Here is a 27,290-nt window from a genome sequence, read left to right as displayed (position 1 = left end):
TTTTTGTGAATGGTGTGAGAAAGTGGTCTAGTTTCAACCTTCTGCATGTTGCTGTCCAGTTCTCCCAGCACCATTTGTTAAAGAGACTGTCTTTTTTCCATTGGATGTTCTTTCCTGCTTTGTCAAAGATGAGTTGGCCATACGTTTGTGGGTCTAGTTCTGGGGTTTCTATTCTATTCCACTGGTCTATGTGTCTGTTTTTGTGCCATGCTCCTACCTAGTTTGAAAGGAAGGATTGGACTACGCCCAGAACCACAGAGGAAGGGTCAGGGTTTTTGCAGTGACCCAAAATACCAAGCCCGGGCAGAAGTCAAACTGTGCATCACCCACCATGCTCTGCCCCTTTCTTGGCCAAGTGGCGCCATTTTTCCCACTGTGTACCCTGTGGGGACTGAGGCAGCCCATGGGGACCTGTATGTAATTCACGCACCCAGAGGGAGTTTCTTGTTCTGTTCTGTACAAGAGCCCCACATAGCAGGCAGTGGCTCTGCCTAAATTAATTATTATCTCAGTGACATAGACCTTTAAGGATTTTATTTCAAAATGCCCTTATAGACATGATCTCACTTGAAAATTACAATAACCCAGTGACTGAAAATGGGTCAGGGACCATTTATCTCTGTGGTACAGATGAAGAAGGTGCGGTTTGGATTGAATAACTTTTCTAAAGTCCTAGATCTTGATCTTGAACCTCGTGCTTGTAACTTTATTTATTTATTATGTAAAAATGTTTAATGTTTATTTATTTACTTTTGAGAGAGAGAGAGAGAGAGAGAGAGAGAGAGAAAGAGAGAGAGAGAAAGTACACAAGGAGGGGAGGGACAGAGAGAGAGAGGGAAACAGAATCTGAAGCAGGCTCCAGGCTCTGAGCTGTCAGCACAGAGCCCCACGTGGGGCTGGGAATTCACAAACCGTGAGATCATGACCTGAGCTGAAGTCAGACGCTTAATTGACTGAGCCACCCAGGCGCCCCGAAAGCATTTGAGAATACGGAACTAAAAGTTAATTTCCATCACTACCCCACATTTTCTGCTGTCTTTTTTGTAATTCCTACCACCTGTCCCTCCCTTCTCTCTCACACATATCCCTGAGCAACCAGTGATCTGCTTTCTGTCACCGTAGATAAGTTTGCATTGACAATTTTACAGAAGTGGAATCATATAGCATGTGCCCTTTCTCGTTTGGCCTCTGTTAGTGTCATTAGTTTGAGATTTATCCATATTGTGCCAAGGATGCCCCCATTTGGTTATCCCTCTATTAATGGGCATTTGGGCTGTCTTCAGTTTTCGCCCATTACAAATAAAACCTATGAACATTTTTTGGGCAATTTATGGACATTTATGTCTTTGTATGGACGTACGCTTTCCTTTCTCTTGAGTTAATACCTAGGAATAGAATGGCTGGGTTCAGAAAAGTTGCTCACTCCAGCTGCTGCATGGAAGGGAAACCCTCTGGTGGACGAGTTGTGCACAGCCCGTTTTGTACCCAGGCGTTGGTGGCAGTCTGTCTCTTTAGTCTGAAAGTTTTGCTCTTTGATGATTCTGCAGTGTTAAACTCTCTAACTTTCAGACCCATGCAAATTCAAAATCTGAGAACTATCTTCGGGAGGAGACCAGTTGTATTTTTGCAGCCTCCTTCTTTCCAGTAGGATTTTGCCTTCTATGCAACAAAAGACTGAGGGCAGCCAATGATCCCTGCTAAAACCTAGCCCTGCATTTGGGTGTCCTGTAGTTTTCAGTCTGCTGGATGTGTGTGAACACAAAAAGCTCTGCTGGTTTCACTCTACCTGGGCCAAGCTCAATCACTGGTCTCTCACCAATGGCATTTATCTCTTGGTGAGTGCCCCAAAGGAAGAAAACAGGTGGTTATGGTCAACTCACCTAGGAAGAGTTTTCCCTACTCTGGATGGGATTTTTGAGTTAATCTAAACCTCATTGCCTCCAGAAAACTCTAATATCTTAAAATAATGTGGTTTTTTTTTTTTTTTTTTGCAGTTTGTCTTTTGTTTATTGCAGTGGGAATGTTGGCCCTCTGTAACCTGTGACATTCTATTTTACATTTAATAGTGCTGATGCTGGTGATTGGAGACCTACACCTTCAAATTCCAACGTAGTTTACACGAGACAAGGCAATATACTTGCTTAGCCTATGTAAATTGTGTATTAATCTACAACTGAGGATTTAAGGTCTAAATACATTACCAGAGAATGTACAAGAAGACAAAATCTTAGTTTAATCAGCTGCTGAGAATGAAAAATATTCCAAATTCAGTTTGCCATTGGTCATAAAAGTGTACACACAGTTAAATCAAAATTGTATCCAATTCCAAAAGTGTGATTTTTATGAGTGCCTTTTTTCAAAAACGTTAAGTTTGGGAAGCATGCTCTCTAGTCCCTCTCTATTAGATTTGAAATTCAATTTTTAAAACAGGGAAAGAAAAAAAGGTCGAGAAATCATCTTTTGCAGAAGTTCATTCCCTGCTGATTGAACTTCTTTAATTTTTTTTTCATCTTTTCAAACTATTCGTTACGGGGATATAACTTACAGTTACAAAATTGCACCCATTTAACATTTATATTTCAGTGAGCTTTGACAAATGTATGCACCTGGGCAACCGTCCTGACTGTCAAAATACAGAACAATTCTCAGATGTTCCCACCTTTTATTAGTCTGCTGCAGACCTTCTACTGCAGCAAGTACATTTCCTTCCTTTCTCACATAAATTGCTCGTTTCTGACTCAAGCATCTACACAGATCATCACTTACTGCTTCTTCTACTCACCCCTCAAAGACTTTCCTGACTGAGTCCTCTGATCTCTGTTCCCTTCTTTTTGTTGGAGCCCTCTAAATGCTTACGAGACGAGGCCTCGGAACTGTTTTAAGGGAGGCATGTCGGTATGTTACTTTTTATTTTTTTTTTATTTATTTTTTATTTTTTTTTTTAAACGTTTATTTATTTTTGGGACAGAGAGAGACAGAGCATGAACGGGGGAGGGGCAGAGAGAGAGGGAGACACAGAATCGGAAACAGGCTCCAGGCTCTGAGCCATCAGCCCAGAGCCTGACGCGGGGCTCGAACTCACGGACCGCGAGATCGTGACCTGGCTGAAGTCGGACGCTTAACCGACTGCGCCACCCAGGCGCCCCGGTATGTTACTTTTTAAAGCTGTTCTCCATGTGATTCGTTTTTCTCCACCCTCACGGCCCCTCCAGGAGCCAGAGGGGCTGTTTCTCTTGAAATCCCCCAGAGTGCTCTTTACTATATTTTCTTCTTTCAATGCTATTAATAGAAGCAATTTGCAGAATGTAAATGAACTTCACTTTCCAAAGTCCTAGACATACCCCAGGGAACCTCTGTGGGCTTTATTCTGTGCAGAGAGCTCTGAGCACACATTCGCAATACACGGTGCCGTTAGCTCATCCAACCTTTCAGCGTAATTTCATACCTGACTAGTATGGGATTGTTTTTTACAAAAGCACTGACCCACGGCAGGGGCAGCATCTGTCTACTGGTGTGTTGAACACTAAATTGGAATTTTAATGGCTAATAATTAACTAGAATAATATCTCATTTGGACAGAAGCCATTTAATTCTCTCCTGTGAGCTCAAATAGTATTTGGGTAACTATCAAGGCCAGGGAAGTCAGAGGAAAATTTTATTACGATGTTTTAAGTAAGAAAGGTAAAATAAGAAATTAAGACTTTATGAAAATGCTTCTTAACAATAATAACCATTCTGAAATGGTGTTGATTGATGCAAAATGATTTTGCTATTGAAATACTATCCCAAGTTTCTGCTCTTTTTAAGCCAAGCGAGGCTCAAAGAAATAATATTGGCCCTTATTTATACCTATAATGCTACTACACATTCGAGTTTGTGATAGATTCTAAGGAAAATCTAGAGAAATAAAATTCACCAGTTTTATTTAAGCCTAGTACCAATAACTTTCTTTTATAATATCCTATGAGAATGCTTGCTAAGTCCCCTCTTTGCTTTCCCCTTCTGGTAGGGATAGCCTTAAATGAAGAGACTAGAAACTATGAAAATGACAAAACACAAAGAGAAGGAAAGAGTGTGAGAAAACATCTGTGCAATCCCTGACCAATGTAATCAACTGATGAATAACCCGGAGTTGGTAGAGGTCAAGGACTTAAAGCAGGACATGAAGATTTATTAAAAAAAAAATTTTTTTTTTCAACGTTTATTTATTTTTGGGACAGAGAGAGACAGAGCATGAACGGGGGAGGGGCAGAGAGAGAGGGAGACACAGAATCGGAAACAGGCTCCAGGCTCTGAGCCATCAGCCCAGAGCCCGACGCGGGGCTCGAACTCACGGACGGCGAGATCGTGACCTGGCTGAAGTCGGAAGCTTAACCGACTGCGCCACCCAGGCGCCCCAGGACATGAAGATTTATTAAGAACATCCTAAAGCCAGGGGCTTTCCATGTGGTGCCTCATTTAACTCTTTACCACTCTGTACATATAGGATCTCTCTATAGAACAGGATCTATCTATATCTGTATCTATATCTGTATCTATCAATATCTGTATCAGTGTCTATATCTGTCTGTATCTGTATCTATCTAACATCTATCTATCTATCTATCTATCTATCTATCTATCTATCTATCTATATTATTTTGGAGATGAAGAAACTGAGACTCAGAGCAGTTTAACTTACTAGATAAGGCCACAGAGATCCAGAGTCAAAACCCTTATTTTCTGACTCAGAGGCTCATGTAACTGCTGCCCATATCCATGTCCAGCTTCTCGCAGTCATCAAATGGTGGCAAGGAAGCAAATGTTGCCTCTTAGCGCCTCATTCTTTGCCAGCATACATGTGAGCAGCAGACCCAGATATGGTAACCTCACTCTTTTGATATTTCCATTTGCTTGACAAGTTTACTTATCTGAAACGTTTCTTGATCGGTTCAAAGAGAAATGCATCAGTCCTCGGAGAGTAAGCACTGTTCCTCCTTTCTCTAGGCACTGGCAGGGACTGTCACCTTGCTGTGACACCTCCCAGCCTTCCTAGTTGTGGCTTTTTGGAAGCTTCCTCCTAAGGTGAGCGTCGAGACTCCAGGCCTCGATGCTGCCTTGAGACTGACAGAGGTGGACTCTGTGGGTGACAGAAACCCAATGAATACACCGAACACACAAAAACGGTCTCTAAGCGCTGGAAACGGGGCCAGGTGGCAATGACAGAGACAGATGTGCTTTGTCTGCCCTCTGGGTGTCCGCTTTGCCCTGTCCTAACAGCTTCCTTCTCACACTGTCACTGTCACGCGCGTGCTCTCTCTCTCTCTCTTTTCCTTTTCAAGCAGTGTCATTTGCATTCACACCGTGAAAGGCAGTTTTACAGGTTAGGGCATGTCAGGAATACAAAGTTGTGGAGGTGGAAGGTGTGAGTCCAGTGAGATTTACTTTTACTTTTATGAAATCGATTATGTAAAGCAATTTATTTGGTCGCCACTTGGTGCTGAGGATGGAAAGCTATAGATGAGTGCAAAGTTAGGAATGCCCGATGAACGTAAGTTGTCTGTGTTACACGAGGGGCGGTGGGAATCCTCCTTAATAGCTGTCATAATACTAACAGTTCAAATTTGTGCGTGCTCACTGCGGGCAAGAAATTGTGCTAAACTTCTCAGGTTATTTGGTTATAACATCATCTTTTTTGAGGTAGATACTGTTGTATTCACTTAAAGGTAAAGAAACTGACATTTAGAGAGCTTAAGTAATGCGGAGGCACATGGGCACTAGGCGACAGAGCTGGGACAGGAAGCAAGGTTTGTCTGACTTGGGAGTCTGTGCCTTTAGGCACTACACTGTTTCTTTCTGTCATTTTATGGTAGAAAGAGTGTAGTAAGCCAAAGGCCCCCAAGCTTCAAGTTGTTAATTTTCTCATTCTGGGTCACCGGCAGAACCACAAATGGAATCCAGATTTTTGAGCTTTGGTCCATTGAAAGCTAATTGGCTGCTTTTGCTTCTTTGGAAAGCGTTTCCTTTTTCACTGTTTCAGGAAATAGATCCGGAGTAAAACATATACCAATAGGAATTATTTTTTTTAAACTGCGCACAAAATGCATGCTTGTGCCTTTGGTTACTCTAGAGTCCACTCTGGTGAGCAGAAATGCAGAATGCCCAAACCCAGGCCAGGCTAGGTCCACCTCAGAACTCTCTTTGTCTTCATGTCAACACCACGTCAACCCAGAGAGGGCAGCTCAGAGCCCTGGAAGTCTCCTTACTGGTCGTTAGTGATTTTATCACAAAGAGAAGTCTCAGTGGGAAAGCAGGCATACTGGGTTTCAGAGCCCAGCCATCTTTCTAATCTTTTCCTCAGCAGTAGGTAAGGCTACCTACTCGTTGCTGCCGTAGGATTTCATGCTTGCTGTTGGTTCCAAAGGCAGAGACATTATCACGAATTCCAATAAACCAAATCCTGTTAAAATTGTCCTGTTCTTGGGTCAGCTCTTTCAAATTTCACTTAGGAACTATGACTGAGAGACATTACACAATATATATTATTTGTCATCACGTTTGTTATAAATGGGATCCAAGCTGTGAACAAAATGGTCGAAGGCCATAAACCACGGCTTCCTTAAGGTCTACCATAACTGCTGGCATTTCTGACTGAATTCACTCAATTTCCACTGCAAGGCTTTGTGAAAAATAATACTGTATCCATTCCTGGGACTTTGAGAAAGCGTTTGAGACTTTCCAACATTCAATTTAGGTACCTAAAGGTTACTTCCAAAAGTGGGTCTCTTTCCTATAAAAGCTCAGTGTAAGCTGAGGTCAAATGCATTTGACTGAATTTCTAAGCCTTTCTTTTGTCTCTCCAAACTGACTGGCTTTGTGTTTAAAAAGCCCCATGCATTTCTATGATACAATGACTTTCCTGCACTCTAACAGTGTGTAAATGGCAGAAAAATGTCACACAATTAGATGTTCAGTATGACCCTCACTTTATAATGGATATGGATCTCATTTTTAGAGTGGACATAGACTTTATGGACCTATCTCTATATCCCAGTAAATGGGAGTGAAAAGGTGAGCAATTGAATCAAAGATGATTTTGGTAAGAAAACCAAATAGGGAATAGGATTTGGAAAACAGGAACTCCTCACCGGAGATTAGTTCATTAGTTTCCTACTGTTGCTGTAGCAAATTACCACTATCTTAGTAGCTTCAAACAACATCCATTTCTTTTCTTTCAGTTTTGTGGGTTAGATGTCTGGTAGGCTCATCTTACGGTCCCACAGGCTAACATCCAGGTGTCAGTAGGGCTGTGCTCCTTCCTGGAGGCTCTTCGGCCAGAATCTCTCCCTCTAGTCTCATTCAGGTTGTTCGCTCAATCTGGTTCTTTGCTGTTGAAGAACTGAGGTCTTCGTTTTCTTGCTAGCTGCCCACAGGAGGTTTTACTCAGCTCCTAGAGCCACCCGCATTCCCTGGCTCATGGTTCCCTTCCTCCATCTTCAAAGCCAACAAGGGTGGCTCAGATCTCAAGACACTTCATATCTCTCAGACCTTCGTTCGATCCTGCCTCATCTTCTCTTTGCTGCTTTCTGCTGCTACATCCCACTGACAGCAGCCAGAGACATAGCTCTCCTTTAAGGGCTCCACTGATTATATTTGGCTCATCCAGATAATCCAGGATAATCTCCCTATTTTAAGATCTGTAAATGTAATTACATCTGCAAAGTTGTTTTTTTTTTTTTCCCACAACAATACCTAGATTTGTGTTTGGTTGAATAATCTTGGAGGGCCATCTTTAGAGTTCTGTCTACCATAGCAGTGAATATAGCAGAGGTCACCCATTAGTGTCTCCTTGGCCAGATGTGGATGGGTGGCAAGGTTTGATTTAGAATTCCACATCACTGCTGCCTCTAATATTTTTAGTTTGTAAGAAGAAGACCATCAGATGATCAATAAATTATGTAGTCAGTACACAGAAATAGATTTTAATGTAACCAAAGGGAATTTACATATATACTGAAATGAGAAATCACTTGTGTGTTTATAAAGTCACTGGAAATACGTTGCAGGAGGTCATGGAGAGGACAGGACCAGGGAACTAGACCCAGGCAGTTGGAGGCTACTCAACCCTCCCCTGTCCTTGGAATGTACCTTCTGCCCATGGTTCTTACAGCCAGAGCTGTTTTCAAGGATGCAGCCTTGAGAGAGCAATGTGTTGTTAAGACCATCTGGACAGTGTATGTGACTGGACCCAGTTAAGGTCTCTGTATAAACTTCTGAGATGTGGCAGGTGGTGTGGAGATCTATTTGTCTTGTGGCCACCCACAAGGAGACTGGTAAGTTCCCTGCTTATTAAAACTGCCACCTACCAATCTGGAGTGGCCTGCCTCTTTCTCAGGTCTCTCCTTACCCTCTGTGTGTTGGGCCAGTTTCAGATTTTACCCGGGAAGCTTCTGAGGTTTCGAACCAACAATATATATACATAAAGTAGAATCCATAGATAATCTTTCTCTGTTTAGCCCAGACGTACCAAGACTCTAAAGGTATCTGTAGAGGGTCAGCATTGCCTTAGCTCTCAAAGTGCTGACTCCCTCATCTGACACAGCCCACTAGGGATCAGGTTAGAGCTGGAGATGGCTTTACTAATGACCTCACGTGGGGCAGTGGGATTGAGAAAGTGATGACTTAGAACTAAGGTCTCCTGGCACGTTGAAGCTGAACCTCAAGGAAGCTGAAAGAATACAGTAGTGGAGAAAGACTCCCAGGGCTGGGAGGGAGGCGGTTTCTCTGTGGTTAGTAGAGGATAAAGGAAAGGGAGACCCTGAGAAGTGGGGCATTTTTCTGATGTTCCCTAAATTCCTAAGCCAATGTTTTGGACAGATCCCAGTGACTTTTCCATTTGCCCATCTCTGTGTTCACAGTTCTCATCCTTCAATCCACACTAGGAAGGTTGCAAGGGCTAAGGCAACAGAAAAAGCACATTTACAAATGAACATGATGTAAACTATTCTAGGCAAATAAACATTCACATGGTTTTCGCTTAGCTGAGGGCTCTCATGAATTACGGATTAAGTACGATGAAATATGGAAATGAAAACTTAGGACACTTTCAGCCAATAGTCAAATACAATATACTCTCTGTAATCCAGTATATCCCATTAATTTTTTTTAATGTTTATTTATTTTGAAGGAGAGAGAGACAGAGTGTGAGCAGGGGTGGGGGGCAGAGAGAGAGGGAGTCACAGAACCCGAAGCAGGCCCCAGGCTTTGAACTGTCAGGACAGAGCCCGACGTGGGGCTCAAACTCACAAACCGTGAGATCGTAACCTAAGCTGAAGTCTGACGCTTAACCAACCGACTGGGCCACCCAGGTGCCCCAGGTATATCCCATTTAAATTGCACTTTCCTTTTTGGCTGGTAGTTTATACTGAGGTGACTAATGTGTCTGATAATGACCTGGAGACACAACCCATGCTTCTGAATTGCCAAAGAAAGATAAAAACATGCTCAGTTTGGGTTTTAGAAATTATATGCATATTCTTTGGGAACTGACATTTAATGTTCCACACAAATGCTAAAACCTCTGATTTAACTAGAATGTTTGATTGACAGACTGCCCATTCTCTATATAGTGCGTCAGCTCTAGATTGCTATTGGGTTTTTAGCATTTCCTCTCTGTTTTCTTTGCACGATCCCATGGAAAGATTTTCATGAACAATGGCCATAGCTTGGCCCAGGTTCAGAGATTCAGGACAATCCAATGGTGAAGTGGAGGGCTTGGTCCTGCCGGAGTGGTGTCCCCAGGGCATATGTCAGTGAGAGGTCTGTCACACATGGGTTGAAATTATATATATATATATATATATATATGGTATTTAACGTGGTAAAGCATTTTGAGGGATATATATCATACTACAAGTAGTTGTGGATTTAAATTCTCTATATTCAAATACAGGGTCTATTAGCTTATTAGCTAATGTAATAGCTAATGTAATGTAATAATGTAATAACTTATTAGCTCTGTAAATCTGGGTAAGGTTACCTCTCTGAGCTTCAGTTTTTTCATTTGTAGAGTGAGAAGAGCACTTCAAAACATTGATGTAAAAATTAAATGACACAAGTGATTGACACAGAAGCCCTCGGTAGGTCTTAGCTTTGATTATTGATGTGCAAATCCATCTACTCAATGCTTGTATTATAAAGGCTTGTGAGTAAACACCAGTAAGGATGATTGTCTTTGGATAACTAAGTAGAGGAGAATTCTTTTTTGTTTTTAATTTTTTTGTATGTTTACTTATTTTTGAGAGAGCGAGAGACAGTGAGAGCGGGGAGGGGCAGAGAGAGAGGGAGACACAGAATCCGAAGCAGGCTCCAGGCTCCGAACTGTCAGCTCAGAGCCCGATACAGGGCATGAACCCACGAACCGCGAGATCATGACCTGAGCCAAAGTCGGACGCGTAACCAACCGAGCCACCCAGGCACCCGAGGGGAATTCTAATTTAAGCAGATTCAATATCAGAACGTCTTAATATTAAAAACAGTAAAAAGCTATGGTGAGGTTGTCTTGACCCCAAGGGCTGGGATACAACTGTCAGGACAGAAAGGAGAGCAAATCCACATGCCTTTGATCCTTCTGACCACCACCTGGGCTGGGCTAGCAAGCTGACTAGTGAGAGTTTACTGAATCCCACTGCGTGTTTGACGACACTGTCTCATTCAATCCTTGCAAGAGCTACTGGGGATACTATTATAATCGATCTCCAATTTACAGACGAAGAAACAGAGATTGAATAGTGTTCACTGTCACAGTCCCAAGCTAATAAATGGTGGGGCTGACATTGAAATCCCAGTCTTCGTCCGCACGGTGAGTATGGCATCACCAAGGCGTATCACCTCTGACACACGCCCCGGGGGTCACTCCTGCAGGCACTAAGGAAGCTGGGAAGAGACTTCCCACAGGGACAGCCTGGCCATTCTGACCCAAAGGACAAGTTCGCCTGGAGGCCCATAGAACAGGGTTATTCATTTGTAACCGTTTCATTATAATGGCACCTCCTTCATTTACTTAAGTAGTCAGATAAGTTTAAGGCAAATAATTATAATAATAGGCATCGAATATTGGCTTACTCTGTACTAGGTAGTACAAGCAGAACTTTACCTATATTTAATCTCCATAATGACCCACAAAGTACGTATCATTATTCCCTTACTACAGATGAGTAGAAAGACTCAGGGAGGAGAAGTAACTTGCCCAAGGCACAAAGTGAGCTGTAGGAATGAGAAATGGTCAGTATCTCTGCAGTGTTCATATAAGACAGTGGGAATCAAGGGATCATCAAAGAGCTATCTAGAAAGCCAGCAGTTGCTGACAAATGGGTCACTTCTGTCCCTGCAAACCTTGTGAATTCAGCCGTGGGTAGTTTGGGAAACTAAAAGTTCTTCTTGTGGTTAGAGGGGGAGCAGATGGCTTGAGAAAACCAAAATCACAAAGGACCTGAATAATAGTAGGTGCTCTATCAGAAAGAATTCAATAGCAGCTGCGTAACAAAATAATAGAATACAAAAATATGCTCACAGTGATGGCATTCTTGTCTCTCACGTTTGATGAAATATTCATGACATTTTCTCAGAAAGGCATGAGCGAGAATCACCTGGAGAGAAAAAGAAAAAAAAACCATGACTGTTTTAGGTTCGTTTGCAACTTGTCACCACAGATATTTGAAAGCCTTAAAGCTTTTTCAAGTTTGCCAGTTGACAGAGGAAATGATGATAAAGAAACAAAGTGAGGTTGAAGAGGACAGAACGCAAAAGCTGCTCACCAACACCACGCAGCTCACGTCCCACACCTTTTCCCCCCGGGTAGCTCAATCCACACAGATCGACAGCATTTAAACTTTTTTTCTATTTTAAATTGCTCTTTAAAAGCCCTCACAAAACAGGCTACATTAATGCTTAATTTAAACTTTCATTACAGAAAATGTATCAATGAGCAAGGTTTCAATTGATTAAAAAAAAAACCCCAAACCCTCCAAAAATGATGATTGATCAGTGAACAGCCTTTGACGTATGGCTCCCTTTTGAGATCCGGGGTGGAGTCAGTAGAAAACTGCACATGTGCATGAATGTAGATATTCTCGAGAGTGGCAATTTGTAGGCCTTCTCCTTGCTTGTAAGTTGGCAGGCCCTCCGTCCCATGAATAGGAAAGAGATGTCTCCTGCATTTCTTTCTTTTTCTTTTTAAATGCTTAAAAAAATGTTTATTCATGTCTGGACGACAGAGAGAGACAGAGCACAAGCAGGGTGGGGCAGAGAGAGAGGGGGACACAGAATCTGAAGCAGGCCCCAGGCTCTGAGCTGTCAGCACAGAGCCCAACGTGGGGCTCGAACTCAGGAACCGCAAGATCATGACCTGAGCTGAAGCCGGACACTCGACCGACTGAGCCACCCAGGTGGCCCTCTTTCTTTTTTTAATGTTTTATTTATTTTTGAGAGACAGAAAAAGAGCACGAGTGGGGGAGGGCAGAGAGGGAGACACAGAATCTGAAGCAGGCTCCAGGCTCTGAGCTGTCAGCACAGAGCCTGACGCGGGGCTCGAACTGTGAGATCATGACCTGAGCCAAAGTCAAGTGCTTAACCGACTGAGCCACCAGGAGCCCCAAGTCTCCCGCATTTCTTTTTTTTTTCTACGTTTATTTATTTTTGGGACAGAGAGAGACAGAGCATGAACGGGGGAGGGGCAGAGAGAGAGGGAGACACAGAATCGGAAACAAGCTCCAGGCTCCGAGCCATCAGCCCAGAGCCTGACGCAGGGCTCGAACTCACGGACCGCGAGATCGTGACCTGGCTGAAGTCGGGTGCTTAACCGACTGCGCCACCCAGGCGCCCCTCCCGCATTTCAATGTCAGCCCTTCTTGCAGCTCTGCTTTAATCACAGATTTTCCAGAACGATGTGCTCTAAGCTTGTCTGTGTGGCACAAAAACCATTGCAAATGGGAGGCACGCTCAAGGAAACCTTTAGAAACTTGTGGTCAAATCAGAAAAAGGAAGCCTTTGGATTGGCATTATTGTTATATCCCCAACATTATATAATAAGATAATCATAATAATAATAAGAGCAGCTACAATTGATAGAGCACTTAACATGGGTCAGGCAGTAGGCCAGGTTCTTTAATCCAAGATCTCACTTCACTCTTACCTAACAGATGAGAAATCTGGAGTTTGGAGAGGAGCTGGGTCATGAAGCTGGTGGCTGTGATGCGAAGCTGATGGCCATCAGCTGATGGCCTGATGGTATAAGATCTCAGAACCCAGGCTCAGGGATCCAATGAATTGGGAACACCACTTTTGCTTGTATAATTTGGACCACGTCATATAACCCGTCCATGCGTCTGTTTCGTCATCTGTAAAAAAAAAAAAAGGGTGAAAACAAGACTTCCCTGTTGACTCAATTCATGTCAACGAACCGACATCCTGAAGGTTATGTCCTCGAGCCACACACCATGGCCATGCACCAGCCCCTGAAGCCAAGAGTCTGTGTTGAGAGAGCAAACCATAGATTCTGTTTGAAATTCCAACTCCTTGACTCTTTTTTTTTTTTTTCAACGTTTATTTATTTTTGGGACAGAGAGAGACAGAGCATGAACGGGCGAGGGGCAGAGAGAGAGGGAGACACAGAAACGGAAACAGGCTCCAGGCTCTGAGCCATCAGCCCAGAGCCTGACGCGGGGCTCGAACCCACGGACTGCGAGATCGTGACCTGGCTGAAGTCGGACGCTCAACCGACTGAGCCACCCAGGCGCCCCAAGCGTCTTTCCGTTTTAATACACACTTACATCTGAGGAAGTGCTTCCATTTAGAATGTCAAGAGTAATGGCATGAGGCTCCAGTCAGCAAAGACTATGCCGCACAAGTTGACGCTGGATTTTATTTTCTTCTTTTACCTAAAAATTGTTAAGTGTTGGGTTTTGGTCACATTTGTGTTTTAAAAATTGAACAAACCACCATAAATTTACTCTTAAAAATGTGTGTTTTTTTTTAAGTTTATTTATTAGAGAGAGAGAGAGAGAGAAAGAGAGAGAGACAGCGAGCATGGGAGCGTGCAAGCAGAAGAGGGGCAAAGAGAGAGAGGGGGAGAGAGAATCCCAAGCAGGCTCCACACTGCAGCACAGAGACCGAGGCAGGGCTCGATCTCACGAACTGCAACATCAGGACCTGAGCCCAAATCAAGAGTTGGACACCTAACCAACTGAGCCACCGGGCACCCCTCCCCGCCAAATTTGTGTTTTAAATGTATGTAAGTGGTATGTATATAAGTGAAATATAATACAACCTGTTGTTAAAAAACCCTCAAAACAGAAAACCATGAAACACAGAAATGTATAAAATAAAAGGCTAATATTTCTCTTTAATCCATTTCAACTCCAACTCCTCCCCAGTCCAGAGGCAGCCACTGATAATAGTTTCTTTGTGTGTATCATACAGATTGTTTTCTGAGCATTTTTATGTGGGGATAAATATGCACCTCTGCCTATTCTTCAATCATAAATGGGATAATATTTAACATAATTTAAGCGGCACTACTAACAATAGCCAAACAATGGAGGGAGTCCAAATGTCCATCAACTGATGAATGGATAAAGAAGACATGGAATATACATACAATGGAATATTACTCAGCCACCAGAAAGAATGGAATCTTGCCATTTGCAATGATGTGGATGGAGCTAGAATGTATTATGCTAAGTGAAATAAGTCAGTCAGAGAAAGACAAACACCACATAATTTCACTCATATGTGAAGTTTAAGAAGCAAAGCAGATGAACATACAGGAAGGAGGAAAAAGAGGGAAACAAACCATGAGAGACTCTTAGAGAACAAACCGAGGGTTGATGGAGGGAGGTGGGTGGGGGATGGGCTAGATGGGTGATGGGTCCTAAGGGGGGCACTTGTTGGGATGAGCACTGGGTGTTGTGTGCAATTGACGAGTCACTGAATTCTACTCCTGAAACCAATATTGCACTGTAGGTTAATTAACTAGCAGTTAAATAAAAATCTGGAAGAAGACATATTTGACATGATATTTTCATTTTTATGGGGGCCTTATTAAACGAAATTTAAAGTCATCATTGCAGCAATGAAGACCCTTACTATCCGCTTGCCCCTCCCCCAACATCAACACCCTGACAGGTGCCCTGTCTTCAGGAAAATGTCCCTGTTATCTTCTGAATGAGACCTGGTCACCATCACCTTTATAGATTTGCTATTCTGGGTCCCTAGCCTGGAATGCCTTATCCTATTTTTTCTACCTTTAGAATATCACTCCTTTCTTTAAAAAAAAATTGTTTTTAATGTTTATTTATTTTTGAGACGGAGACAGAGCATGAAAGGGGCAGGGTCAGAGAGAGAGAGAGGGAGACACAGAATCCAAAGCAGGCTCCAGGCTCTGAGCTGTCAGCACAGAGCCCGACGCGGGGCTCGAACTCACAGACCGTGAGATCATGACCTGAGCCGAAGTCGGACGCTTAACCGACTGAGCCACCCAGGCACCCCAGTATCACTCCTGTCTTTAAGGGCGAGCCAAACCCCCTTTTCTCAGAAGGCCTTCTCAGACTGTCTAATCTCTCTGAGATTACCTAGTACTGTCAACCATGACTTATGTACCTTTTGTATTCTAGTTACCATGCCACAGCCCGCTGGAGCACTTTTGTGCATATCCTGTCTCCTCAATAGAATTTTGGTGTTTAGCATGCACAACGGGCACACTTCAAAGACATATTCGAAGACTTGAACTGAATTGTTTTAAAGGAGGGCAGACCAAATAGGGTCTTTGACTATTATGTCTGTGGTTTGACCTGCTTAGTAACTTTCTGTGAGCAGCTGGGTTGCTTGCAGCTTGGTTCATCTTAGAACCGGTTGAGAAAGGAGTGCCTTACTTAGTGGATCTTCTGAGGGTCTCCTCCATTGCCTGGGGCTGGGTTTTCCTTGCGACATAAAGGAATGTTGAGAATTGCACTGACATATACTTTCAATATTCCTCAATACATGTCAAGTATTTTTCACTGCTACCGTCTCTCCTTTGGTCAGGATGCATTGGCCCCATAAACACTCAAATCAAGCTGAGTTAGGTGGTTATAGCAAAGAAATTGTGTGGTCCGTTATAAGATCACCACCTGTGACTGAGAAGAATGGTCATCAATTTCAGCCACCTTATGGATAAAAACTTGGTTGTGTAACATAAGGTCCAGCGAACCTTAGCTGGGACGATGCTGGAGCAGTGTGCACACAGAAAACAGGTGAATTACTTAAAATTATTTACGATTTTTGTTTCTATTAAGGTATTTTTAAATAATGGAATGCCAGGTTAATTTATCAAGTTTAGCAAACTGCTGGTGATAATGAAGCTTTGGATTTATTGGATTAAACTTATGTGACTACGTTTGACTTAATAGGTTAACTAAAGTAAACCTCCCAGCAAATGTGACATAGTCATTTTTACCTAACAGATATATCGTGGTAATCCTTTAAATCCTATTACAGTAACCTTGCTGGGGTGGTGCTAAATTCTTTGGACTGGAATTTAGGCTTTTAATGAGTGGATGGTAAACTGAGCTTTGGAACCCTTTATTTATGGGAAAATTTTGAACCTGTGTAACTTTTTAGCATTTTAATTTTGTTATTATTTTTTATTGAGGTATCATTGACATGTAACATGATATTAGTTTCAGGTGTACAATGTAATGATTTGATATTTGTATATATTGCGACATGATCACCGCAATAAGGCTAGTTAACGCCTGTCAGCATACGTGGTTACAGAAGTTTTTTTTTTTGGAATGAGAACTTTTAAGATCTGCTCTCTTAGTAACTTGCAAATAATGCAATACAATGTGACTAACTATATTCTCCATGCTGTACATTACGTTCCCGTGACTTATTTATTTTATAACTGGGGTTTGTAACTTTTGAGTTCCTTCACCCATTTTGCCCAATCTCCATCCCACCTCTGGCAACCGCCAATCTGTTCTCTGGATCTCTGAGCTTGGTTTTCTTGTTTTGTTTTGTTTTTAAAATTCCACACGTAAATAAGATCATATGGTATTTGTCTTACCTGTGTGGTTTTTAAAAATCGGTCTTTCCCCTAAAATACCTAATACCTCCTTATATTGTTTTTTGCAGATTCAGTACATATAATTTTTTTTCAGTAACTACTTATATTCTTACCTATATTATTCAATAATTAGTGACTCTTACATTAATTCCTCATATTTATTATAGGAAGCTTTCTTGGTAACCTGGTATTCCATTATAGAAATAAATTAGCTATTGATAAATAGAACCTTCATAACCAGAATGCTGTAGAAACACCTCATAAATTTTTTCTCCTTAGCACATTTAAAAAGCATTAAAATAAATGACAAAGAACTTGCTAAATGTTTATGACTTTGGTTTATGCATGTGGGCTAATGGGATGAAAGGCTAATCCGTCACTTGGCTCTTTCTTACTGCATTTAATTAGCTTGGATCACTTTATACTATACCAGAAATGCCTTATCTCCTTTTCTCTTTTTTTTCCAGGACAAAGTAAAATGAACAGTGACAGGAAATAGTTACCTTAAGTTCAGGGTTGATGTAAATGGTGAGAAATACAAGCTTACTGTAGAAAACAAACAACAAACATACAGCCAGCCGCCACTCTGAACATCTGAATGTCTGAAGACACCACTTCAATTGTGGACCATATTTGCTTCTTTGTGTCATTGGCTGCCCTCTTTTGTCTGTGACATTATATCAGTGATGTCTGGCGAGAGGCAACTGTTACATAGACAGGTACCCAGTGTTTAGGCAATAAGACTTAAGGATCCGTGTTCTCAGTTTTAGGAAACAACTTCATATTCTTATGTCTCAATTATGCACTTTATATTTTTTAATGCTTTTTAAATCATTATTAGTTGTTCATAAGACAAATTTGACAATCAGAGGGTTGTTCTTGGTGGAGATACATGGCGATAGATTATGTGGAATACGCCTAATTTTTTTAAAATTTCAGCTTTATTGAGATATCATTCACATGTAAAATAAGATATTTAAAATGTACATCATGGTGACAATAAAAAACTTACACATTGCAAAAAGATTCCCCCTGTCTAGTTAATTAAAACATCCATCACCTCACTTTTTATTTATTTGTTTCCTTATTTATTTATTTTGGTGAGGATATTTAAGTTCTCTCTTCGCAAATTTTAGTTATACAATCCAGTGTCATCAACTACAGTCACTATGTTTTACATTAGATCCTCAGACGTGCTTATCTCATAGCTTAAAGTTTGTACCCATTTACCAACCTCTCCCTATTTTCCCCAACCCCCAGCCCCTGGCTACTTTTCGATTCTGTTTTCATGGGTTTGATTTTTTAAAAAGGATGATACATATATGCGACACCATGCACTATTTGCCTTTCTCTGGCTTATTTCCCTGAGCATAATGTCCTCAAGTTCCATCCATATTGTCACAAAAGGTGGGATTTCCTTCCTTCTCGTGGCTAATATTCCATTGCGTGTATGTGTATATATCATATCTTCTTTATATTCCATTGCGTGTATGTACATATATCATATCTTCTTTATCAATTCATTTGCTGATGGACACAGGTTGTTTCCACACCTTGGCTCTTGTGAGTAGTACAACAGTTCTATTTTTAACAGAAGAAACACCATGACTGTGGCTTGACAGATGTTCATTAACTGCTATATTGAATTATATAATCAAAAATATAATGAAGGCAGCAGCAAATTACTGCTTGGTTTAGTTTGGTGTCGTAGACACCTAGATTCTAGTTTCAGGTTAGCAACCAGCTGATTGTGTCCATTTAAGAAAGTAGTTTAACTATTGTGGATTCGTTTTAACCATAAAACGAGAGGGTTTTTTTTTCCCCCAGATGTCTGCTTTCAACTTCTATACCCTACATTGATATTCCAGGAGCTCTTGGGCTGGGGGCCAGCCAATAGCAAGGAAGGGAGGAAGCCCCAAAGAAATGGGTCTCTAAGACCTTCCTGATGAGAAACTCTGCTTTTTTAAGTTTGTTGTGCCTTTGGGGGCGGGGGTGGGAGGAGTTTCTCTGCTTAACAAATGGGTTGGAAAAACTCTGTCCAAGATGATAACTAGATTTCTTTCTAGCTTTTCATTCCATACTTTGAAGCAGTAGATGTAACTTGCAACATGAATGAAAGACGCATGTAATTTTAAAAAGAAATGCCGTTGGAAGAACACAGTAATTCCTGTCCAATTGTGGCTTGAAATTTTATATATGACTGCGATTAATGGAACACACTGCAGAGGGGAAAGGCAGTCTTGGAATCGACATTCTCTTGGCTATTTGCTGCATATGATATTTATCTCTGTGAATCTAATGAAGTCAGGCAGGCTCTACTTGAAGTGACTCTTTAAATTCAGTTCATATGAGCCTGGGTGGCTCGGTCAGTTAAGCGTCATACTTGGGCTCAGGTCATGATCTCCCCGTCTGTGAGTTCGAGCCCCACGTCGGGCTCTGTGCTGACAGCTCTGAGCCTGGAGCCTGCTTCGGATTCTGTGTCTCCCTCTCTCTGCCCTTCCCCTGCTCTCTCTCTTTCTCTCTCTCTCAAAAATAAATAAACATTAAAAACATTAAAAAAAATAAATTCAGTTCATATAAACAGTTCTCTCAGTTAAAAATATCCCTATATTGAATCAATTTCACTATCTAATTTAATTGGGAACATTGGTTTTATTAATCACAATTACGAATACGTTGTGTTTTCTTAGTCTGAGAGGTATTTTTTTTTTTAATTTGGAATTTCCTTGGAAGTATTTTAAAAATATTTTTAAAAAACTCCCAAGGTTTATAGAAAGGGTGAGAGGGGAGGGAAAAAGAAAGAAAAATAAGGATTTAGCAAAAGGAAGTTTAAAATATACCTGGGATACAGGGAGCTGCTTGGCATTTGTTCAGTATATGGATAAAGATTCCCTGAAATTGAAGCAGAAGCCAGTTTGAGAATTGCTTCTCTGGTTTGGAAAACTGGTGCTGTGACTTGATCTGGTGCAAAGGGACACCAAAGGGGACAGAGAGAGGGGGGTCCTATTTCATTTTCCTGTGGTTTCACATCCTCACATCTGCCACCTGTCTTCTCACCCTGCAGGGCTTCTAGGGACCCAACTCTATTTGAACTTACTCGTCTTGATTTCTACAGGAGGTGGCAAGGCATCACTCTGTCTGTCCCCTGTGCTCTTGCTCTCTTCCAAGAAACTTTGTCCTTTAAACCTATTAATACTTTGCCCCAAGAAATGTGCCCCTAGGTAGAGGTGGGACATCAGGGTCAGGATTTTCTGTGCTTGAGCTCAGAAGGGCTTCTGCAGCCAATAGTCAGGAAATGTCACTGCGGCTAAACAGGGACAATAAATCCCCAAGCTACCCAGTAATGCAATCTCCCTCAACATGGAAAAAGGTCAGGCTTGAACTGTAAATAAATTCCTGTCACACAGCAGCGTATGTCTTCAGGTGAGATAGTAAATCTTCTTGGAGATAAATAGCCACAGATACCATAATTCTCTTCCTATGGTCCTGGGCTTCATCAGTTAATTTTTCTACAGTCAATCTTCCATAAAGCTTGAGTATTAACATTCCCTCAGTGTGTAAAGACCTCCCTGAGCACACAAGCTCAATGAGGTGGGGGTGGGGGGCTGGGCTCCAGAGGGTTCTATACTCTATAAACCATGAACAAAATTTATAGAGTATAGGCTCTAATACCCCGAGAGGAAGAAAATTTTGATATACAGCCTGTTTGTATTTAAAAGAAGATAGGACATAATTGATGCTTCCTTTGGTATATAAAATTCTTCAATTTTTTTTTGTGTCAAACCTTTTCAAATGCTATAAATGGAATATCCAACACATTACAACGTATTACATTCAGTTTTCTTTATCTTAACAGTCCAGAGGTTAGTACTTGGAGTCAAACACCTGAAGTCTCAATTCTGATTCTTTACTCAGTTGATCAGCATTTATGAAGCTACCAAGCTATAAATATACAAAGATGAATGAAGTCGGCTGCCCCAAAGAACTCACAGCCTGGCTGCAGGGGAGAAACGCATGCATACACACACACACACACACACACACACACACACACACACACACACACTTAAAATATAATATCCTAAGTGCTATAACCAGGGTTTCCCCAAAAGGCAACAGAGGAGGGAGCCAGGAGGGAAATTTGGGAAGGTTTCACCAAGGGAATTGCATGATCAGTTTCTTGGAGAATGAGTAGTTTTCCTCAAGGTAGAAAAGGAAGGAGAAATACATACAGATCGAGAAAGGTTGTGTACAAAGACGCAGAAATGTAAAAGACCTTGGCATATCTAAATAACTGAAAATTTCAAATATGATAGAAGCTTAAGGTATATGTTGGGAAGTGGTAGGAGGTTTAACTTTGAAAGGTTAGCACAGTTTAGGTCAAGGCCAAAGACATGCACAACAAAGACAAAGGAGGTTGCATCTAGCAAATTTCATCATGTCTCTGACAGCCAAATGTAAAGCAAGATGAGGTCTCTTTCTATACCTAAGACACACCCCTATCTTTGCAAAATAAAAACTTATCCTAGATAGCCAGATGAGCTGTAGTACTTCATTGAAATCTGCTGGCTTTAAACTCTGATCATGAAGGAGTCCTTAAATAGCAGTGCATTTTAGAAGAGCCCTTGTCTTTGACCTCTGCTTTTTTCATTTGGCAGAAGTTAAGAATGACAGTTTTTAGAATATAGGGTCAAGTCCTTTGAGTGAGTGATCCAAGAGCTCCTGGAAAAAAGGAAGTCATTAGGGAAGTTATTCGTACTTCTCTTTGTTTCATATTTTGGCAATATTATTTTGTGTTTTTGTAGAGCAACTGACGTTTGAAATATAAACTGAAGTTTTTTTATTGCTCAGCATTTGGCATTTGTTTTATAACTCTTGTGAATATATGCAAAGAGGAGAAGGTCACTAGGGAGTAAGCATTTTGATGTATGTTGACAGAGCACTACCTTGCCAGAATATGAGTTCTTACTTAATAGCAAGCAGGATCATTACTAATTTCTAAGTCTCACAGTGAAACATGAGTTCAGGTCCATTACAGCCAGCTGTTTGAACTAGGGACTAAAATGTTTGCAGTGTCTTAGGAGAAGTGCTAAAACCAGCTCTGAAAGGACACATACAAAGAACAGCAGTGTTTTCTTTTCTTTTCTTTTTTTTTAAGGAATTCCAGTGTATGTAAAATGGACTTCTAATAGGATGGAAGATGCTGGAATGGATTTCTAAGAATCCTACTTCCTTGGATATTTTGATCTGAATGCGAGGATATATTCATTTTAAATTTTTTTTCAAATTTTTGTCTAAATTATGGTTAACATATAGTGTGATATTGGTTTCAGGAGTGGAATCTAGTGATCACTTACATATAACACCCAGTGCTCATCACAAGTGCCTTCCTTCATATCCATCACCCATTTAGCCCAACCTCCCCCCCCCAACACCTGCCTTCCTGCAACCCTCAGTTTGTTCTCTTAAGAATCTCTTATGGTTTGCTTCCCTCTCTTTCTTTGTTTTCCCTTCTCAAATGCTTATCTGTTTTGTTTCTTAAATGCCACATGTAAGTGAAATCATATGCTACTTCTCTTTCTCTGACTGACTTATTTTGTTTAACACAATACACTCTAACTCCATCCATGTCATTGCAAATGGCAAGATTCCATTCTTTTCGATGGCTGAGTAATGTTCCATTGTGTGTGTGTGTGTGTGTGTGTGTGTGTGTGTACAAAATCTTCTTTATCCATTATCCATATTTGGGTTCTTTCCATATTTGGGGTATTGTTGATAATGCTGTTGTAAACATCAGGGTGCATGTAATCCTCTGAATCTGTATGTTTATATCCTTTGGGTAAATACCTAGTAGTGCAATTGCTGGGTCATAGAGTAGTTCTATTTTTAACTTTCTGAGGAACCTCCATACTGTTTTCCAGAGAGGCTGCACCAGTTGGCATTCCCACTAACAGTGCAAAGGGGTTCCCCTTTCTCTTCATCCTTGCCAACATCTGTTGTTTCCTGAGTTGTTAATTGCAGCCATCCTGACAGGTGTGAGGTGGTATCTCATCTTGGTTTTGATTTGTATTTCCCTGATAATGAGTGATGTGGAGCATTTTTTCATGTGTCAGTTGGCCATCTGGATGTCTTCTTTGGAGAAGTGTCTATTCATGTCTTTTGCCCATCTCTTTACTGGCTTCTTTGTTTTTTGGGTGTTGAGTTTGATAAGTTCTTTGTAGACTGTGGATATTAACCCCTTATCAGATATTTCATTTACAAATATCTTCTCCCATTCCATCAGTTGCATTTTAGTTTTATTGACATGTTACTTCACTGTGCAGGAACTTTTCATCTTAATGAAGTCCCAATAGTTCATTTTTGCTTTGGTTTTCCTTGCCTCTGGTGACGTGTCTAGTAAGAAGTTGCTGTGGCCAAGGCCAAAAAGGTTGCTGCCTGTGTTCTCCTCTAGGATTTTGATGGTTTTCTGTCTCACATTTTGGTCTTTCATGCATTTTTGAGTTTATTTTTATGTATGGTGTAAGTAAATGGTCCAGTTTTATTCTTCTGAATATTGCTGTCTAGTTTTCCCAATACCATTTGTTGAAGAGACTATTAACATTGGATATTCTTTTTAAAAAATGTTTATTTATTTTTGAGAGAGAGAGAGAGAGGGAGAGAGAGAGAGAGAGAGAGAAGTGGGGGAGGAGCAGAGACAATAGGAGACACAGGATCTGAGGCAGGCTCTAGGCTCTGAGTTGTCAGTGAGGAGCCTGACACAGGGCTCAAACCTACAGACTATGAGATCATGACCTGAGCCGAAGTCAGACACTTAATCGACTGAGCCACCCAGACACTCCTTTCATTCTTCCTGCTTTGTCGAAGATGGGTTGATCATACATTTGTGGGTCTACTTCTGGGTTCTCTCTTCTGTTCCATTGATCTATGTGTCTGTTTTTGTGCCAATACCATACTGTCTTGATGACTATAGCTTTGTAATATAGCTTAAAATCCAGAATTGTGATGCCTCCAGCTTTGCTTTGCTTTTTCAGGATTGCTTTAGCTATTTGAAGTCTTTTGTAGTTCCATACAATTTTTAGGATTGTTTGTTCTAGCTCTGTGAAAAATGCTGGTGGTATTTTGATAGGGATTGCATTAAAAATGTAGATAGTGGGGCGCCTGGGTGGCGCAGTTGGTTGAGCGTCCGACTTCAGCTCAGGTCACGATCTCGCGGTCTGTGAGTTCGAGCCCCACGTCAGGCTCTGGGCTGATGGCTTGGAGCCTGGAGCCTGCTTCCGATTCTGTGTCTCCTTCTCTCTCTGCCCCTCCCCCCTTCATGCTCTGTCTCTCTCTGTCTCAAAAATAAATAAACATTAAAAAAAATGTAGATAGCTTTGGGTAGTGTCAACATTTTAACAATGTTCATTCTTCCGCCTCATGAGCATGGAATGCTTTTCCATTTTTGGGGGTAAGCGTTCAGTAGTTTTCAGAGTACAGATGTTTTACCTCTTTGGTTAGGTTTATTCCTTGGTATCTTGTTTTGGGTATAATTGTAAATGGGATCGATTCCTTGATTTCCTTTTCTTCTGTTTCATTATTGGTATATAGAAATGCAACAGATTTTTGTACATTGATTTTATATCCTGCAATTTTGCTGAATTCATGTATTTGTTCTAGCAATTCTTTGGTGAAGTCTTTTTAGGTTTTCTACATAGAGTACCATGTTGTCTGCAAATCGTGAAAGTTTGACTTCCTCCTTGCTGATTTGGATGCCTTTTATTTATTTTTATTTTCTGATTGATGAGGCTAGGACTTCCAGTACTGTGTTAAATAATAATAGTGAGAGCAGACATCCCTGTCTTGTTTTTGACCTTAGAAGAAAAGCTTTCAGTTTTTCCCCATTGACAATGATATTAGCTGTAGGTCTTTCGTATAGGATGTTGGGGTATGTTCCATCTCTATGCTTTTTGTTGAGGGTTTTTATCAAGAACGGATGATGTATTTTGTGAAATGCTTTTTTCTGCATCTGTCGAGAGGATCATATGGTTCTTATCCTTTCCTTTATTAACATGGTGTATCACGTTGATTGGTTTGTGAATATTGAACCACCCCTGTAGCCCAGGAATAAATCTCAGTTGATTGTGGTGAATAATTCTTTTACTGTCCTGTTGGATTCAATTTACTAGTATCTTGTTGAGAATTTTTTCATCCATGTTCATCAGGGATATTGGCCTGTAATTCTCCATTCTAGCAGGGTCTTTTTCTGGCTTTGGAATCAAGGTAATGCTGGCCTTATAGAATGAGTTTGGAAGTTTTCCTTCCATCTCTACTTTCTTGAACAGTTTGAGAAGAATAGGTACTAATTCTGCTTTAAATGTCTGGTAGCATTCCCTTGGGAAGCCATCTGGCCCTGGACTTTTGTTTCTTGGGAGATTTTTGCTGACTGATTCAATTTCTTTGCTGGTTATGGGTCTGATCAAATTTTCTATTTCTTCCTATTTCAGCTTTGGTAGTTTGTATGTTTCTAGGAATCAATCCATTTCTTCCAGATTGCCCAGTTTGCTGAACTATAATTTTTCAAAATATTCTCTTATGATTGTTTATACTTCTGTGGTGTTGGTTATGATCTCTCCTCTTTCATTCATGATTTTATTTATTTGGGTCCTCTCTCTTTTCTTTTTGTTAAGTCTGGCAAGGGGTTTATCAAGTTTATTAATTCTTTCAAAGAACCAGCTCTTAGTTTCAGTGATCTGTTCTACTAGGTTTTTGTTGTTGTTGTTGTTGTTGTTTTTTGTTTGTTTCTATATCATTTATTTCTACTCCAATCCTTATTATTTCTCTTCTTGTACCAACATTAGGCTTAATTTGTCTTCCCTTTCTAGCTCCTTTAGGTGTAAGGTTAGGTTGTGTATTTGAGTCTTGCTTCTTGAGATCAGTCTCTATTGCAATACACTTCCCTTTTAGGGCCACCTTTGCTGCATCCCAGAGGTTTTGGAGTGTCGTGTTTTCATTTTAATTTGTACCTGTGTATTTTTTAATATCTTCTTTAATATGCTGGTTAACCCATTCATTCTTTAGTAGCATGTTCTTTAACCTCCATGTATTTGTGGTCTTTCCAAATTGTTTCTTGTGGTTGACTTTCACTAATGGTCTGAAAATATGCATGGTATGATCTTGATCTTTATCTTTCTGTATCTATTGAGAACTGATTTGTGACCTAGAATGTGGTCTATTCTGAAGAATGTTCCATGTGCACTTGAAAAGAATGTGTATTCTGCCGCTTTAGGATGAAATGTTCTGAATATATATATATATATATATATATATATAATATATATATGTTACATATATATATATATTATATATTTTTTTGAGAGAGAGGGTGCAAGTGAGCGAGGGACAGAGACAGAATCCCATGATGGTGGGGGGGGGGGCAGGGGAGAGAGGAAGGGAGAGGGAGAGAGAGAGAATAAAGCAGGGCTCACCTGGGGCTTGTGTTTTTATCTGAAGCTGGGCTGGAGCTCACCAGAAGCAGAGCGCTGGCTCACCCGAAGCAGGGCTCATGTTCAAATGATGTGGGGCTTGGGCTTACCCAAAGCGGGGCTGGTCCTCACCAACTGTGAGATCATGACCTGAGCTGAAGTCAGATGCCCAATTGACTGAGCCACACAGGCACCCTCCTGAATATATCTGTTAAGTTCATCTGGTCCAGTGTGCCATTCAAAGCCATTGTTTCCTTGTTGATTATCTCCTTAGATGATCTGTCCATTGTTGTAAGTGGGGTATTAAAGTCTCCTACTCTTATGGTGTTATTATCAATGGGTTTCTTTATTTTGCTATTAATTGGTTTATATGTTTGGGTGTTTTCAAGTTGGGGGCATAAATATTTACAATTATTATATCTTGTTGATGGATAGACCCCTTAATTATGATATAATGCCCTTCTTCATCTCTTGTTACAGTCTTTGTTTTAAAATCTAGTCTGCCTCTTAAAGGCAGCATATAGATGGGTCTTGTTTTTTTTTTTTTTAATTTTTTTTTTCAACATTTATTTATTTTTGGGACAGAGAGAGACAGAGCATGAACGGGGGAGGGGCAGAGAGAGAGGGAGACACAGAATCGGAAACAGGCTCCAGGCTCTGAGCCATCAGCCCAGAGCCTGACGCGGGGCTCGAACTCATGGACCACGAGATCGTGACCTGGCTGAAGTCGGACGCTCAACCGACTG

At 41.0% G+C, this 27,290-nt stretch overlaps 2 long non-coding RNA genes across 4 annotated transcripts in view; one reads left to right on the top strand and one right to left on the bottom strand.

The window, feature by feature from the left end:
- The window catches only part of LOC121040791 (uncharacterized), a 141,570-nt gene that overhangs the window by 99,857 nt on the left and 14,423 nt on the right, over positions 1 to 27,290 (bottom strand). For all 3 annotated transcript variants that reach the window (XR_005795444.1, XR_005795445.1, XR_005795446.1), the window contains exons 3-4: positions 13,172 to 13,376; positions 11,552 to 11,627 (exon numbers count right to left, since the gene is read on the bottom strand). This is a non-coding gene — a long non-coding RNA (uncharacterized LOC121040791). The remainder of the gene's footprint in view (positions 1 to 11,551; positions 11,628 to 13,171; positions 13,377 to 27,290) is intronic.
- LOC121040792 (uncharacterized) lies at positions 15,839 to 18,107 on the top strand. Its single transcript, XR_005795447.1, has 2 exons — positions 15,839 to 16,268; positions 17,551 to 18,107. It is a non-coding gene; the product is annotated as an uncharacterized LOC121040792 (long non-coding RNA).

Source organism: Herpailurus yagouaroundi, unplaced genomic scaffold, assembly GCF_014898765.1.
Source record: "Herpailurus yagouaroundi ecotype Mexico unplaced genomic scaffold, PumYag 182, whole genome shotgun sequence".
Classification (NCBI taxonomy): Eukaryota; Metazoa; Chordata; class Mammalia; order Carnivora; family Felidae; genus Herpailurus; species Herpailurus yagouaroundi.
This window is presented reverse-complemented; position numbering and strand designations above follow the sequence as displayed.